This window comes from Octodon degus, unplaced genomic scaffold, assembly GCF_000260255.1.
Source record: "Octodon degus isolate 3935 unplaced genomic scaffold, OctDeg1.0 scaffold00214, whole genome shotgun sequence".
NCBI classification, from domain to species: Eukaryota; Metazoa; Chordata; class Mammalia; order Rodentia; family Octodontidae; genus Octodon; species Octodon degus.
Genome location: NW_004524790.1, coordinates 567,919 through 585,440, shown reverse-complemented (window position 1 = coordinate 585,440; position 17,522 = coordinate 567,919). Strand labels below are relative to the sequence as shown.

Below are 17,522 nucleotides of genomic sequence, written 5' to 3'. Positions count from 1 at the left end.
GTTCAATCCCCGGTTCCACAAAAAAAGAAAGAAAGAAAGAAAACAGAAGAGCAGCTGCACAAAAATACTTCTGGATATAGTAAAATTCCAAATATAAATAAAACAAGACTTCTTTGGATCATATTGAGAGTTAGTATTCATCCAAATTAATCAAGAAATTGGCAGGAAAACTTCTAGGGAAGTGATTTAGCTTATGTACAACCAGTAAAGTCCACCAGGCTAGAATACTTAAAGAATTATAACAGACATAATGAAAACTCAGGAGGAAAACTGGTGCCAAACTTGAATTGTCCTACACAAAATAAACAAATGGACAGTAACCAAATAAATGAACAAACAAAAAAACCCCAAGTAAATGAATAACTCACAGTAGATGCCACAGCATATACCTCAGTGTAGACAAAATGAAAAAGACAGTAATGAAAATTGGCATGCAGCCTTAACCAGTCAGGTAGTTTATATAGCAATTGTGAGTGCTTAACCAGGCATCACACACACAATGCCATTTGGCAGTGCCTGTGGATACTGGGCATGTGTGTACATGTTGCCTGACTCAAAAACATCCGTGACTGGCTACACGAGTTCTAGTTTACACACAGAACCTGGAGTCATAATAAACTAAATAAGTTTAGTGAGCAGCAGACTAAATGGTGACCGGCAGGAGAATGCACGAAAACTATGGCACTTGGAGCTGACAGAACTCCATGAATTAAGAAGAATTTAAAAACAGCTGAACAATGTCAGGAGGACCCTCAGTCCACATGCATGACAACGCACATCCTGTTGTTCCATGCGGGTAACATGTGTGCATGCATACATACACACATACATAGACACACACACGCTCACACACAAATGGCAAAGTGGCACCAGCTGTGCTGGCACACACCCTCTATCCCTACTCAGGAGCCAGAGACAGGAGGATATAAAAGGCAATTTTGAGAATATAGAGAGACACTGTCTGAAGAAGAGAGAGAGAAAAACATGACCTGCGACACAGTTAGGAGCATGGTGTGCTTCTGAGTGCCGAGGCACGGCATCCGTAAGTGATGAAGCCAACAATTTCCTCTTCAATTTTGGTGCCAGTCTCAGTGCCCTGGGCTGAGCTCTTGCCTGAGCTATCCCGCCAGCCCTTGGTTTAGGGCATTTTCAAAGGTGTTAAATGATATGGTGTAGGCAGTGATGGACTCCTTCACTACACCCAGAGACTGGCTCGGCATCAGTCACGAGACTAAAAAAGACCGAACTGATAGTTTCGCTGCAGTACCTGAGCTCTGGCTGGTTACAGAAAGCCCCATAGCAAGTAAATTTATCAGGCTGAAAAGAAAAAAAACTGGTTAAGTTGTAACCAATGGCAGGTTGACCAATTTTTAGTTAATTAATTTTCCATTTGTCTTTTTATTTTGTATAAGAGATGTTAGATGGTTGTTAATTAGCGTCCTCAGACATGTGGAGGTTCTGAAACCTACTCAATTCTAGAATCGTGTGTGTGTGTGTGTGTGTGTGTGTGTGTGTGTGTGTGTGTGTATTTCACTCAAACCCTAGGAGATTGCTTGGCTTTAAGAAATTTTTCCTTGAAAGACAGTAGAGCAGTAATTGATATGACATTAGAAGCAACATGTATTTAGAGGACCAGAATGGCAGGCATTCCAAGCATGACTCTAATATTACACATTGCGATCTTCAGTGCAGCTGCTTAGTTCACAGATAGCAGCATATATAGTTAGTCAGGGGGAGAATCCTACCAATTAACTGCTAGTTTCAAAAACCTGCTGAAGATTCTCAGGATCATTGCCTTACGCATCTTGTGCGCATAAATGTATGGCTTTTCCCCTGTCATGTTTCCTGGCTTTTCTCCTTGTCCTCTCTTCGTTGTTGAATCCTCAAGTTCTTGCTTTCCTTTTAATTGTGTTATACCTTTCTATTAGTATTTCTTTTGAGTTCTTACACTAGGGAGACTATGTTATTTACACATGTGGTTCTGGTTTCACTTATGATGTTGCCAGTTCTATGGATAACCCACTACTATTATGGACTGCTGGACTATATTGGATTATTTGCTGAATTCACACACCTACAATATTTAAATGACAATGGAATACCCATCTCTGACAAAACTAAACAAAAAAGGGGATATAAATGAAGGACCATTTTGTATTTGTATATTCAAAATAGTTAGCATAGGGGCCAGGGAGATGGCTCAGTGGAATAAGTGCTTCCCTGGCAAGCACAAGGGCTTGAGTTCAATCCCCGGTCCCTCAAAAAAAACAAAACAAAACAAAACAAAAAAACCCCAAAAATAGTTAGGATAGATATACAGCTACTTTCTCTTCAGTGAGAAGAAAGATTTGTACTGATAGTGTTTGTGGACAAGATATCATGTCTGCATCTTGTACTATGAATAACAGCTATGAAGACAACAATATGCTATGTGTTATTTATGGTAACTGTCCTACTAATCTGTTTTGAAACTGTTACATTGCTCTTTGTTTCTCAGTAAAATTAATTAAAAAAAGAAATTTTTCCTTTTTAACAAAGCCTGTACAGCTTCACTTCTGGAGAAGCTCAAGACATCTTTAGGCAAATGGAAGCACCTTGAGGCCATACTCTGAAGTAAAATAAGTCAGACACACATGTGTAAATATCAAATTGTTTCTCTGGCATGAGAGACCAAAAGTACAGATAAGACCAAAATGTATAATAGATATTGGCGAAATAGGAGGAAAATTTTCCAATGGGAAGACAAACAAGGGAGGGGCGAGGGGACAAGGGAGGAAGCGAAAAGTGGAAATAAAACTTTTGTAAAGGAGCGTTTGAAAGGAGGGTAGGTGATGGGAAAAATGAATCAAGGCATATCACGGATGGGTAGAGATTCCCTGTGGTGAATGTGATCATTGTGTATACTTAAGATGTACTCATAAAAATCACTTTCTTTAAAAAAAACCCTTCACTTTGGAAGATGCCTTCAGTTTTTTGAGTGTTATTTTAAGCTTTTGTGCATTTTAATATTTAGTGTAAATGAAGTAAAACATATTATATACAAATACCCCTCTGTGGAGTCAACATCCACCGCTTCAATCAATGCCAGACAGAAAATATTCATAAATAAATTGTACTGGACATGCATAATTGTCTTCTCTCTACTCCCTAGACAATGGTCTCTACCTCCTGAACAACTCATCTTTTATAAGTTGACAAACTATTCATGTATCACTTGCCTTGTATTAGGCAATCGGTCATTTAGAGATGATTTAAATATACAAGAGGATTTGTGTAGTTCTATGCCAGCATTTCATCATTTTATACAAGGCACTTCAGCATCCCGATTTTTGGTATTGGTGAGTCTTAGTACAAATTCTCCATGACTGACAAAACAATTCCACACAATTTTAGCTTTGCAAGCTCTTGTAAGATTAATATTAGAAATAACAGCTCCAGTCTATGGGGGAAAGAAAATTGCCCGAGCGGTTGCGGAAGCCCCAGGGAGAGAGGCCCAGCCTGCAGGGAGCCCTGCAGCGTATGTGTGGTAACACCATGTCTATGCCCCTGCTCACCGACGCTGTCACCGTGTCTGGAGCTGAGCGGGAAATGGCCGCGGTTATTTTTTTACATGGACTTGGAGACACAGGGCACAGCTGGGCTGACACCCTCTCCACCATCCGGCTGCTGCACGTCAAGTACATCTGTCCCCATGCGCCTAGGATCCCTGTGACACTCAACATGAAGATGGTGATGCCCTCCTGGTTTGACCTGATGGGACTGAGTCCAGATGCCCCAGAGGACGAGGCTGGCATCAAGAAAGCTGCAGAAAACATCAGGGCCCTGATCGAGCATGAGATGAAGAATGGGATCCCTGCCAACCAAACTGTCCTGGGCGGCTTTTCATAGGGCGGGGCCCTGTCCCTGTACACAACCCTTACCTGCCCCCACCCTCTGGCTGGCATCGTGGCGTTGAGCTGCTGGCTGCCTCTGCACCGAAACTTTCCCCAGGTGGCCAAATGGCAGTGCCAAAGACCCGGCCATCTTTCAGTGCCATGGGGAGCTGGACCCCATGGTGCCAGTATGGTTTGGGGCCCTGACAGCTGAGAAGCTCCGGTCTGTGGTCACATCTGCCAGAGTCCAGTTCAAGACATACCCAGGTGTCATGCACAGCTCCTATCTCCAGGAGATGGCAGCTGTGAAAGAATTTCTTGAAAAGCTGCTGCCTCCGTTCTAACCAGAGTTGCTAGTCCTAGTACGGTTCCCCAGCTCACAGGGGCCCCAGCAAGAAAGTGTTGCACCATCTTGGATCTGAGTCGGTTGAGCCCTCATTTCCCCCTCCCCACCCCATCCTCTTCCCACAGGCCTCTGGGGCAGGTGGCCAAGGCCTGGCCAGGCCTTCCTTCCTAGCCTCAGCCACCTGGCAGTCTGCAGCAGGGTGGGCTGCTTTCTTAGCCTGCTTCCCTGGGGGTGGGCCCAGCAGTAGCATCGGAGGGGCTGTCAGCAGCGGGAGAAGGGCCCAGCCACTGACCCACTCACTCAGGACCTCATTCTGTAGCCCCGCTTTGGGCCCCCTCCTGCGACCTCAGGGTTTGGCCCTTGGGGCCCTCCCAGGCCCCCACCCCAGTGGTTCTGCCCTGATAATCATGTGTCTCTCTGCCTCACAGCAGCTGCTTCTCAATCATGAATGTGTCCATGGCCTGGGGCCCCTAGCCGCGCCCTCGGCAGGATGTGGGTGAGGTGGAGCCCTTCAAGGGACTTCCCTCAGCGACCCACTTGGGGCTGGGCCCTGCCACCCCTCAACCTCCAGGCCTGGAGCCTTGAGGCTGGATTGAGGTCCAAGGTCTCCCCTGGCTCTCTCACCCCTACTGTGTCCCCACTCTAGGGCCAGGGAGGCAGTGGGGAGCAGTTTTGTCTCCTCTTCTGTCTCCATGTGGTTTTGAGCATTTTTCTTGTTGTGTCCTGGATTGCAATAAAATTAAAAGAAATTGTTCCCTCAAAAAAAAAAAAAAAAAAAAAGAAAAAGAAAAAACAGCTCCATGGACCATGGAAATATTTGGCTTAGTTAAGCTACTTCTCCTACTACGCACTTTTAAAATATATGCCTAAGAGCTTCTCTACCACGAGCCAAGGCTGATCACCCCCAGAATGCTGATAAATTTCATATTTGTGTATACATCACAGACAATGGGCATTCCTTTTTCAGCATAACATCTTCCAACTAGTGCTTTCTAGCGAAAGAAATGTGAGTTATGTTTCATAAGTTACCTGAGTCTCTATATTGTTCACACAAATATTAGGAAGTAGCACGTTGGGAGTTAATCCCAAAACTCAGGAAGTGTGGAGCTGTGCCTGAAACCAGGGAGCACGGAGAGTACCGGGTACTTCTCCCTGGACTCCAGAAGCTCAGTCGGAGTCTCCTCACTGCCATTCTCAGACAGGGAGGGTTAAAATAAAGTCCCTGTGCCTTCTTGTGATTTGTACCATTTGGCAATGTGACAAGGAGTTTGAGGGAACAGTGAGTAGCAATGTCACCAGAAGCAAAGCTCTGTAGGAGGCCACTAGCCAGGGAGCTTACACAGTCCTACCTACTGTTCCTTCTCTGAGGGAGAAATCCTTCTGTGCCATCTCCACAGCACCACAGGGACTGGCTGAGCCCTAAGCCATCCCAGACAACCTTCCCCTAGAAGACCTGCCTTCTCCCGACAGCATGCGTATCCCTTCGTACTTACAACAGGCGTAGGTGTGTTCTGCTGGCAAATGGCTTGGTGAAGCTTGGGAAACTCCATTTATCACCTGGCATCAACTATGCTTGATTGGGTGAAGAAACGGATTTCAGCTGCTCTCTTCTTGGCCTCTGTAATTGCTCACCACCTAATGGATTCACCTGGAGAGTTTTAAAACTACTGGTAGCTGTGTCCATTCCAGAAATTCTAATTCCACTAATTTTAGACATAGCCTATGTCATGACCCAGCTCTGGAGGCTCTTCTCAAAGAAATACTACTACTACTACTACTACTACTACTACTACTACTACTACTACTACTAATAATAATAATAATAATAATGTTTGAGAAACAAATTTGGGGAAGAACAAAAGGCTGTCCTCAGTATCCAAAGAATGGAGAAATAGGATGCCACCAGGCAGGCTGAGTAGAATTTGGCTTCAAAGTTAAGGCAGCAAAAAGCTAGTACAATATGAAGACAAAGATGTCCAGCCTTTTCCTCTTTCTAATCACCTAGTAAACCTCTGTAGAAGTCAAGAATCAGGATCTTTAGCAAAATGCTTGTTTAAATCCCTGAGAAGTAACCGAGGCCACCACCATCGTCTTAACTAACACATCTGAGGAGTTCCTTACAGCAAAGCTAGGGAGGGACTTGTAGTGCATTGCCCAGCTATGTGACCTCCTACATTTGTGGTTTTCAAGTCAGTGAAGAGCAAATGAAGGTAGATATTTTATTTAGGCTTCAAAACACTTTGGGATTTTTTTTTTTCCGGAACCAGGGATCGAACTCAGGCCCTTGCGCTTGCCAGGGAAGCACTTATTCTACTGAGCCACCTCCCCAGCCCCATACTTTGGAATTTTTACATCCTAGTCCCCTAAGAATCTAAAGGACGACTATGGATGATGAATCTCTCTTCTCCTTCCTAGAGTCTGTGGTCTTGGAGCTTGATTTACATTAAATACATTCAGAGAGCTTTATAGACAATGAGAGAGTTGAAAACTCCAGGTAGCAAGAGAGCAAAAGAAATAAACTAAATCCAATAATCTTTGAACAGTGCTATCTCTCCATGCATTGAGAGGTAAATTATTGAACAGTAGTTCCTTTCTCTAGTGTGGATTATTGCTGTCTACTCTAAGTTAGCCATAATATATGGATTTCTTACCGGATTCTCTAGTTTGTTCCAGAGGTCTTGAGTTCATTGTGACAGTACTGAGTTTCCTGGTTACTTTAGCTCTACAGCAAATTTTTAATTCAGACATATAATTCAATATAGATGCCTGCAGATGTGGCTATTTAGTCTGTCAGATCTAGTGTAGGATTCTCTTCTGAAATTTTTAAAGGCCAGGTTGTTGGTGATGGATTATGTCCATCTTCTGTATTGGTTAAACTTTATTTCTCCATTTCTGAAGGATGGCTTGACTGAACATACTGCTTTGTACTGGTAGGGCTTTTTTTTTTTTTTGTCACTCAATACTTTGAATATAAAGGGCTGGCCAGATAGCTCAGTGGATTAAAGTGCCTGCTTAGGCAGACACAAAGACTGAGGTTCTATTCCCGTCGTGCCCTACTGGCCTTGCCCCCAGGGCGCCCTGAGACAGTGATTGAGACTGGGTGTGGTGGCCTGCACCTTTAATCCCAGTGCTTGGGAGGCTGAAAATAGGAGGATCACTATGAATCCAATCTGAGTTGTGAAACCCTGTAGACTCTGTACTAAATACAAAAAATTATATAATATTTTGAATATATTATCCTACTTTCTCTTCGTTTAAAAGTTTCTTCTAAAAAAAGGGTTTCTTCTGACACCTCTGCTCTTGTGTGGGGATTTCCTTGCATGTGACTCACTGACTTTCTCATTGTGATTTTGCTTATTCATGTATGTATGTATGTATGTATGTATTTTGTGGCCAGCTCAGCCTGTCCTTGGGGTGGGTCTTGCATGGCATGTGGTGCTGGGGATCGAACTGCAGTCCCTGTGGTTGTCTAAGCTTGCCTAAGTAGGTGCTTTAGTCTGTTGAGCTATCTTGCTGGCCCTCTCATTGTGATTTTAGAATCTCTTTTTTGTCTTGTACCTCTACAGCATGACTCTAATATGTGCTAGAGAGGCGCTATTAGATTGAAACTTCTTGAGATTCTTTGAGTTTTCTGGTCAGGAGTCAATATTTTTAAAGATTTAGGAGTTAACAGCTACTATTTTGATGGGCATTTTTAAAAAATGCATGCTAATTACACTAATTAATAGGTTTCACTATGATCATTATGTACATGTGTATAGTTTCATTTTTTTTGGAATAATTTTCCAGAAAATATGATTTTAGTTTTATTGATGGCTGGACAACACTTCAGTGACATGTATCTTATTTATGTCACTCATTCTCCTGCTGACAAGCTCCTAGGCTGACCTCTTTCTCTTTCTTTCTTTCTTTCTTTTATCAGGGATTGAACTCAGGACCTTGTACTTGCCAGGCAGGCACTTATGCCACTGAGCTATATCCCCAGCCTCTAGGCTGATTTTTTAGTGTTTCATTCCACAGGGTGAGGCTTTCCTGAGGGGACAGTTTCAGGCAGGATATGAGGGGGGAGGATGTTTGAGTGCATGGTGTCGGCCAATCTTCTTCGATTTGAGGAACTCGATCTAGCCCAGTGCTCAGCACACAGTGGGGCAGAGTGGGTAGGTATCAAAGAACCTCACCTATCACTCTTGTCTTCAGTAGACTTGAGGTGTAAGTTGGGGAGTCCTCACGACTCCCCAAGTAAGCAAGATCCTACCTAGGAAATCTATGAAAGGACAACACTGGTACAGAAGATAGGGAAGGAAGATATTTTGAAATAGGAAAAAAGACATAACATTTCTTTCTTTTTTTTTAAATTTATTTATTTGTATGTGTGTGTGTGGCCAGCTCAGCCCACCAGGGGACGGGGCTGGCTGGCATGTGGTGCTGGGGGATTGAACCGTGGTCCCTGTGCTTTGCTAAGCTTATTCTAAGTAGTTGCTTTAGACCACTGAGCCGTCTCACCAGCCCAAGACATAACATTTCTAAGACAGAAAGCACATCAGATAAAGAACTTAAAGTAGCTGGGCATGTTGCCAGACACTTGTAGAGCTACTTGGGAGGCCACCTTAGGAGAATCACTTGAGCCCCCAAATGGGAGACAAGTCATGGGGGACAAATCCTGGAAGAGATTTTGGGGTAGCATGAAATTCAACAATAGAGTTTGGATCTGGAGTATCCTGTAGTGGGTCACTGTAGCAATCGTTAAATGGAGACCCTGGTGGTAGATGTGGAGCTGTGGCAGTTGAGTGTTGGGGTTCTGCAGGAGAACAAAGAGAGGACGTGTTTTAGATGCTGAGAACAAGGGGTGTCTTTGAGAGTGAAGTTTGTGGCTGTACTGGGGGGATTAAAAGCAGGTGGCAAAGTATGGAATTCACCTAGAGTTTTGAATCTCATGGAAAAGTTCTAGGGTGGCATCTGGGGCACGTTGGTGCAGACACATGCTGGTAATTTGTTGTTGCTACCAAGGATACCAAAGATGATGAATTGGGGGGGGGTTAGAGTTCAAAGAAGTGTTGAGCAGACTTTATGAAAAGTACTAGATCAAGTCAGAAATATTGGTGTGAGCCTGTACCCCCAGCTAGGTTGAGGCAGGAGAATTACTCAAGCCCAATAATGGGAGACCACACTGGGCAATAGAGTGTTATGGCTTGTGTCTATGTATCCTCCAAATCCTCCTGTGGCCATAGGTGGACTCTTCAGGGGTGCCTGGATGTAGGTGTGTCATGCTGAGATTGAGTGTCTGATGGTGGGATTATGGATTAATCAATATGAAATCAGGCCACTGAGAGTTGGCATAGTTCTCGATGTGGGTGATGGGTAGGCCTATACGGGTGTGGGCAGCATCTCCTAGAAGGCAGGCAACCTGGGTAGACAGAAAGAAGGCACAGAAAGAAGGCAGGCCTGCTGCCATTTCTTCACTACTTGCTGCTTTTTGCCCAGGGACTGTTTCTCTTTTGCAATGCCACCCTGCCTTGGGTCCAGCGTACTACGACTGGAAACCTCTACTGACTGTGAGCTAAGTCAACCTTTCTCCTTTAACTTTGGCTATCAGGTATTTTGTCTGAGCAACAAGAAAACAAAACAAAACAAAAACTATGACAGAGTGAGAAAGGGGGTTTAGGGGGCAGCATTCGGGTGTCTTAAAGAGATAGAGCATGGGATATGCTGCAGGGTAAATGCGGTATGGCATCTAGAGAAGTGTTCATGAGAAACCGAAAGCACAGGAACAAAGCTTTATTAAAAACCGGAGACCAACACCCTGGCACTGAGTCAGGAAAACACAATGTTGGCTCCCGTTTGGACTCATCTCCCAGGTTATACAATTTTTCAAGTTTCCCCAACAACCACATCACCATAGTATCTCATTCTCAGGAACTTTACGAGAATGTCACACATTTGTCACCAGGTTTACATTTCCCAGACACTGTTGAGCATCTGCCGGTCATGGGACATTGCGGTTTAACATTTACCCTAGCTCCCAGTTTGTCTTAACGATTTATTCTTACTTTTATGAGCTTGTTTTTCTCTTAGTGGGTTTAAGGTTAGCTATTAGTGAGTTTATCGGCAGTTTAAGGGAACTCAAGTGACTTAAAATGGGGTTACAAAAGAAAATACAGTCCCTTTTGCACCTTCAGATTTGGACCAGGCATGTTGCGGGAGGCAGATCCGGGTGGGACACGACTGTGGCAGGGTCACTCCTCGTCCTCCAGCACGTCTGAGAGAGGACCATCTCCCCTGCTGGACCGCAGGGCAGAGGAGCACTGCTGCCCGCCAGCTTCCCATCTCCAGGCCTGGCTGGGTCAGTGCACCTGCTGAACAGCGCAGGTGTGCAGCCCGGTCTCCTAGCGTTGCTCCAGCGGTACTCAGCGGGACTGGAAGGCGCCGGGATGCAGCCCCTACGCCCGGAATGAAGCGCAGCGCCTTGCCCGCGGATCCACCGTCCGGGATGACGCAGCTTGTGTCCAGCAGGTGGAGCCAGAGCAGCTCGCCGCCTCCCAGCCCGGCAGGTACTCGTGCTGGGATGGAGCTGGGATTTGGAGGGGCCAACACCTGCTTGGCAAGAAGTAGAAGGCGATTCGGGGAGAAGGAGGCAAACGGCCTGGCACACGGTGAGCCTATTCCCCTTCCCCTCTGCGCGTCCTCCCAGGCGGCCTCTGACTCCTCTTGAGCTTCGCCTCCGTAGGATGTCACGCATAAACAGTCTCCCAAAGGTGCGCAAAGAGGTGTCCCGGTCCTGCTGTCTATGCTGGGCTGTGAATAGAGACCTTGGGTTGATCAAAAAGGGTGGGGAGTCAGGGACTGGGTCTGAGTCCCGGCCTGTCTCTCCCAGTTGTCACCTTTGAGGAGGCTCCTGCAGAGATAGATGATCCTAGGAAGGGTGGGGGACAGGAAGGGTGGGGGAGACGCCCCGCATTGTGACATCTTGGGGGACCTGCAGGGCCGGTGACGTCTCCGAGCACGGCCCCCCTCCCCTCTCCTTTCGCCGCGCCCGCGTCTCCGCGGCAGCCTTTCTCCTCCCGCAAGCCGTATCCCAACAGGAGAGCCATGGCGGTGCCGGGGCTCATCCCTGCCTCCGTCTGGCCGGAGGGGAGCCCCTCGTGGGATACAGCTGAGGATTTTCGTTGTACACAAAAGAGGGCGTGCTCTGGGTCAAAGCGTTGTTCCAACAGTGTGGAGTGGCTGCATCATGATTAACGGGGGGGGGGGCGCTCCCTTCACACTCAACTGATTTGGGGGTAACAGATACCAGTTACTAAGACAAAATACACTAGGAAGTGTGTGTGTGTGTGTGTGTGTGTGTGTGTGTGTGTTTACCTGGAATAATGTTCTTAAATGTGTTGTGGAAGATGCCTAGATGAGAGAATTTTAATTTTCTATTTTTGTCTTGTGTTTTTCTGCAGTGTCGCGTTTCTTGAGCACTTTACCTAATTCCCTCCTTGGTTTTTGCTTGGTGTGGCCTGACCGTTCCCCAGCCTCTCAGTGAGGATTCAGGCAGTGCTCTCTGACCATCCATACCACATTAGACGCTGTTTTCCAACAGCTTTCTGTTACGCTTTTTATTTCTATAAACTTCGAGAGACAGCACATGAGAATGAGAAGTCTCTGATAAGCTCACCACTTCAATCTTGTGTAAAGAAAGAAGGAGAGGCTGGGGAGACAGCTCGGCGGTCTCAGCGCCTGCCCGGCAAGCACAAGGACTGGGGTTTGATCCTGGGTACTGTGTGCCATTGGAGCTGAGCCGAGAATCTGGGTCACATAAATAAATAAATTTAAAAAGAAAGGAAGGAGTTTGTCTTTGTTCTTGATGGCTGTGTTGAATATGATCTAATCAAACCTTTGTTGCTGTTTTTAAATATGTTTGGTTTGAGAAAAAAAAATGGAAGTTTTGTCTGGGTGCATCTCCTGCCTTACTTTTCCAGGGGAGGAAAGCCCCTGCAATTGTAGCATAAAGTTGTTCTTCTCTTTTTAAGCTTTCCAGGGTGTCCTCCTTACATGTCAGCTCTCTCTCTTCCCAGCCCATGACTGCCACTGTAATGAATCTGTTATGTTTTCACAGAAGGGGACTCAAGTGCCATTTGTCCTTCTGCTGACTGGGTTACCTCACTTAGCTTGCTGTCATAACTGTACATCCAGGTCACCCCACTCACTGGAATTTCCTTTTCTTAAAGACAGAATAATATTTTCAGCCTCCCACATTTATTCACTAGTCTCTGGGTTTTGTGATTTTCTTAATTTAGTCACTGTGACTTCTGTCATGATGCATATAAGCATAGAAATATATCTTTAATTTTTTAAATATTTATTAACTTATTTGCTACAGGGTGTCGCTATACAGCTCAGACTCCCCAGTGCTGAGATTACAGGCATGTGCCACCATGCCCAATTCTGGGGCCGGCACGGCATGTGACACTGGGGATCGAACTTGGGATCTTGTGCTTGCCAGGCAGTCACTTGTGCCACTGAGCTATCTCCCCAGGCCTGGCAAACATCTCTTTCAGACACTGTTTTTCAAAATTTATCCTTAACTGATAACAATGATGCCATAAGGGGAACACCATTGTAACGGAATGCATGTATGCAATGTATCCTAGTCAAACCTGGGCAATCAGCATTTCTGTCTTAGAGATTCTATCTTCAATTTATGAGCTATAGATTCAGAAGTAGATTTTTATTTAAATGTTTCAGGAGCTGCCATGCTGATTGGTATGGTGGCTGTACTGCTTAGCGTTCCTAGCAGCAGCGTATGAGTTTTTCTAATTCTCTGCAACATTTATTTCATGTTTGCTGCCTTCCATCCTCCCCGGCGTCTTTCCTGCCTCCCTTGTCTCTGGTGCTGGGAATCAGTCTGTCCTACTGAGTTATCCGAGCCCTAAACGTGTCCATCTTAGAGGACGCGAGGTTGTACGAAAAATTTTAAGCATCAGCTCATAGCCCGGTTTCGGTTGCTTAGTTCAGACGACGTTTTTCATGGATGGAACATTTAGCACGTTGTTCAGTGTTTAGGTCACTGGGTGTCATTCAGTAAGCGCTCTGTGTGTGTGTGTGTGTGTGTGTGTGTGTGTGGCTTTGTTACATAATTTTTTATTTGTTTGGAACCGGGAATTGAACTCAGGCCCTTGCACTTGTCAGGCAAGCGCTTATTCTACTGAGCCATCTCCCCAGCCCCCATTACATAAATTATAGATAGAGGGATCTTGTGTGTGAGTAATGACAACCAGACACATCAGAGCAAGGGTCGACGTGGATTCAGGAATTTACACGGGGCTCTGTATGTAGAAAGTATTTCTTGTTCGCACATCAACCAGCCCCTTCCATTGGAGGCCTGCGTGGGCGTGACCGCTTTCCACCAGTCCGCAATTCCCGGGAGAGGAGATGTATCCACCGCCTGCCGCCAGCAGGGTGCGCCCGCCAACTAGATGCACTAGAAGGATTTCGATCTCTAATCCCTGAGCTGCGACCAAGGATCTGTGAAGTTTGAATATTCCAGAGCAAGTGAAAATTAGTGACCCGTGCCTTCAGAATCTGTGACTACATAATGCCTATGATCAGCCTGAAAGGATGGGCGGGAAGACCAGCTAGGCAGGTTCCTGAGATCAGCAGGCTTCCCAGATTAGGGTGTGTGTGTGGGTGGTGGTGGTGGTGGTGGTGGTGGTGGTGGTGGTGGCCTTTTTTCCCCCCCTGGGCGCTGAGGTGTTTATTTCACAACAGAACCACTGGGAACCTGGCCTGGGATTCCACACACATGGTTCCAGATGCGGTGGTACACGAGGTGACAAGCACAACGATCACAGCTGGGGTTACGGGTTTGGGGTGGCTCTGATGGCATCTAAAGAAGCCCTGGCAGGAGAGGAGCTAACTACCTGGGCCCAAGGCCTGGGCTCTGGCCTGCTGTGGCCAATTTGCTCAGGGGGTTTCTGAAGTTCTGGCCGGTGAACCTGGCCTTGTTACCCAGCTCCTCCTCGATTCTGAGGATCTGGTTGTACGTGGCTAGGCATGGGGATCAGCAGGGCACACGAGTCTTGATCTGCTCCGTGCTGAGTCCCACCATCAGGTCAGCGATGAAGGTGTCTTCTGTCTTCCCGGACGGTGGGACAGCATGATGGCCCCAGCCATTGGCCTGGGCCAGCTTGTATGCCTGCAGGGACTCAGTCACCAAGCTGATCTGGTTGACTTTGAGTGGCAGGCAGTTGCAGGCCTTCTCATTCACGGCCTTGGCGATGCGCTTGGGGATGGTCACTGTCAGGTCGTCGCCTATGGCTTGGATGCCAGCCCTGGCCATGAACTTCTGCCAGGCGCCCCGATCGTCCTAGTCAAAGGGGTCCTCGATAGACACCACTGGGTAGTCCTTGATGAAGGACTTGTAGAAGCTGCCCATTTGGTTGGGTGAGATGTACTTACTGGGGTCATTGGGAGACTTGAAGTCCAGGTTGTACTTCCCAGATCTGAAGAACTCAGACACGGCCATGTCCATGTGGATGACCACCTTGTCCGAGTAGCCCGCCTTCCCAATGGCAGTCTTCAGCAACTCCAGGGCTTCCTTATTCTCCAGGATGTTGGGTGCGAAGCCACCCTCGTCACCTATGTTGGTGGCATCCTTGCCATATTGCTCCTTGATGACATTCTTCAGGTTGTGGTAGAGTTCGGCCCGATGCGCATGGCCTCCTAAAAGCTGGCCACGCCCACAGGCAAGATCATGAACTCCTGCATGGCCAGCTTGTTGCCGGCCTGTGAGCTGCCGTTGATCGCACTGAAGGCAGGGACTGCCAAGATGATTTCAGTGTTGCCTGCCATGTCGGCAAAGTGGCGGTACAGGGGCACCCCTTTCTCCATGGCACCGGCCTTGCACACTGAGAGAGACACTCCCAGGATGGCATTCGCCCCAACCTTGGATTTATTTTCAGTCTCATCCATCTTGATCATCAGCTTGTCAATCTTCTCCTGCTCCACGACATTCAATTCCTTGCTAACCAGGGCAGGTGCAGTAGTCTAATTGATGTGCTCAACAGCCTTTGACACACCCTTGCCCAGGTGGCGGGGTCTTGTCATTGTCACAGAGCTACAGGGCCTTGTAGATGCCAGTGAAGGCCCCACTGCATTATGTATGCATAACTGGTAGCCTTCTGATTGGCTGAAGGTTCGGATGTCGCACAGTGATTGGCTGAGAGTCACATGGTTGATCGCTAGGTTATATTGTTAGATTGCATTTTAAGTTAGGTCATAGTTCTGGATTTACAGAGGTTCTTGGGACCAAGTGTCATTGAGGAATACAGAAGACATCTAGGCCAAGGCTTTTGCAGATTAATAGGCTGAGCTTCCAGTGAACAGCAGCATAATTTATGCTACACTTACGCTTAGCCAAAAGGCCAAGATGTGATAGCAGCAGCATAGCTCATGGCTGAGGGAAGCTTATGCAATTCATTTATTTCCTTTGCAAGACTCATCATGGCTTTTTCATGGCCAAGAACCCTAAGTAGCACTTTCACACTATTCTGGGGGATTACTGAGCAGAGTAAAAATCTCCAATGAGAAGATCATAAAATACACGAAAAAAAATGGCACTCAGAAAACTATGAAAAGCACACTTGTTCAAGGCATAAGCACGAGGATCAGTGTTGTTTGGGAAAGGTGTGTGTTTGGGGGTGGCAAAAGTGAATTTGGTGCACATTCTGTGTGCAGATGCGGAGGCATCAGGTTGAACCACATTAGCAAGCCTATTGATAGAAGTTAAAAAGGCTGGCCTGATAGCTCAGCAGGCTAAAGCACCTGCTTAGGAAAAGCGCAGTGGCCGGGGTTTGATTGCCACCATGCTGTGTTGGCCCTGCTCCCTGGGGTGCGCTGAGACAATGATTGAGACTGGGTGTGGTGGTGCGCGCCTGTAATCCCAGCACTTGAGAATCGCTATGAGTCCGATCTACGTAGTGAGACTCAGTAGATCCTGTCCTAAATATGTTAAAAAAAAATAGAAGTTAATAAATCACATGAATTGGGGGAAGAAGGCCGGGCTTCATTTGATGTCAGTGGTTAATGAGTATGTAGGGCCACTCACCCTTTTAGGTCACTCTATGCACAAGTGGCTGTAAAAGTCCCATAAGTATTAATGTTAAGATAATAAATGCAGTTGGGTGAGTCTGGAAATGTGGGGTGTGTGGGCTGTGAGGGTTCCTAGAGTCATGCATGAGCACATGTGCATATGCATGCACTCAGCACAGACAACAGAAGCTGGAAGACACTCTGGGTACCCTCTGCTTCCTTCCCCAAAGAGGGTTACACTTAGGGAGTCAGGTCATTTTTAGGCTGTGAAAGTGTTAGTTGTCAGAGGACATGGCGCTTCCTTTAGGTCTTCTGAAGTGCACAGATCCATTCTTTTGCTCATTGGTTGGCTGGATGGCTTTAGTTCGGAGGCTTGTCTCCCCCAACTTTGCTGATTCACATGGATGGGGGTGTGGTGCTCAAGCACCCTACTTTTCTTTTCTTTTTCAGCACTGCGAATCAAACTCAGGACCTTGCACTTGCCAGGCGGGCGCTTATGCCGCTGAGCTGTACACCCAGCCTTAGCATCCCATTTTTCAAAGCCTCCTGGATCAGTGTACTGTACATTATCTGGTGAGAAGCAATCTTTAGTTGAGTAGCCCTTGCCAGAAATGTTGGGGAAAACACAGAAGTGGTATTTAAATGGTGTGCTTATTCTGTTGCTTTTTAATATCTTAAACTATTTTGTTAGCATATGATAATTATACGTATTAATGGAGCGCAGCACGTTAGTTCAGTAGCTTATAGCATGCACCAGTTGAATTAGGCCAATCACATTTCTATTTCTTTATTGTTTCCTTATATTTGGAGCCTTCTGTCCTTTAGTTCTTCATAAAATATGTAGGAGGTGAATGTTGTCCTGTCTTTCGTGAGTCTATCACAATGACCACTTTATTAGGGTGGGTGTTATTTAAAAGAAATCCCACCAGAGTATAAAAAAGGTTGGCAAAGATGTAGAGAAGTGAACCTCTTGTGTGTTACTGTTGGGTTTGATGTATCTTATGGTACGAGAGGTAATGGTATCCTCCCTAAACGAGTGTGCAGATATTTCTGGTATCAGCAGTTGTATTTTTTAAAAAATGTATTTGGTTGTCACAGGATCTCACTACACAGCTCAGACTTGTAGTGATCCTCCTGCTTTCAGCCTCCTGCGCTGGGATAACTGGGGTGCACCAGTCTGGACTCTGTGGCCAGCTCAGCCAGCCCTTGGGGTGGGGTTGGTATAGCATGTG

General features: G+C 46.3%; 2 pseudogenes; one reads left to right on the top strand and one right to left on the bottom strand.

The window, feature by feature from the left end:
• Window positions 1–3,485: 3,485 nt before the first annotated feature.
• On the top strand, window positions 3,486–4,250 carry LOC101561228 (annotated as a pseudogene).
• Window positions 4,251–10,451: 6,201 nt separating this feature from the next.
• Window positions 10,452–15,195, bottom strand: LOC101560834 (annotated as a pseudogene).
• Between the last annotated feature and the right edge of the window lie 2,327 nt (window positions 15,196–17,522).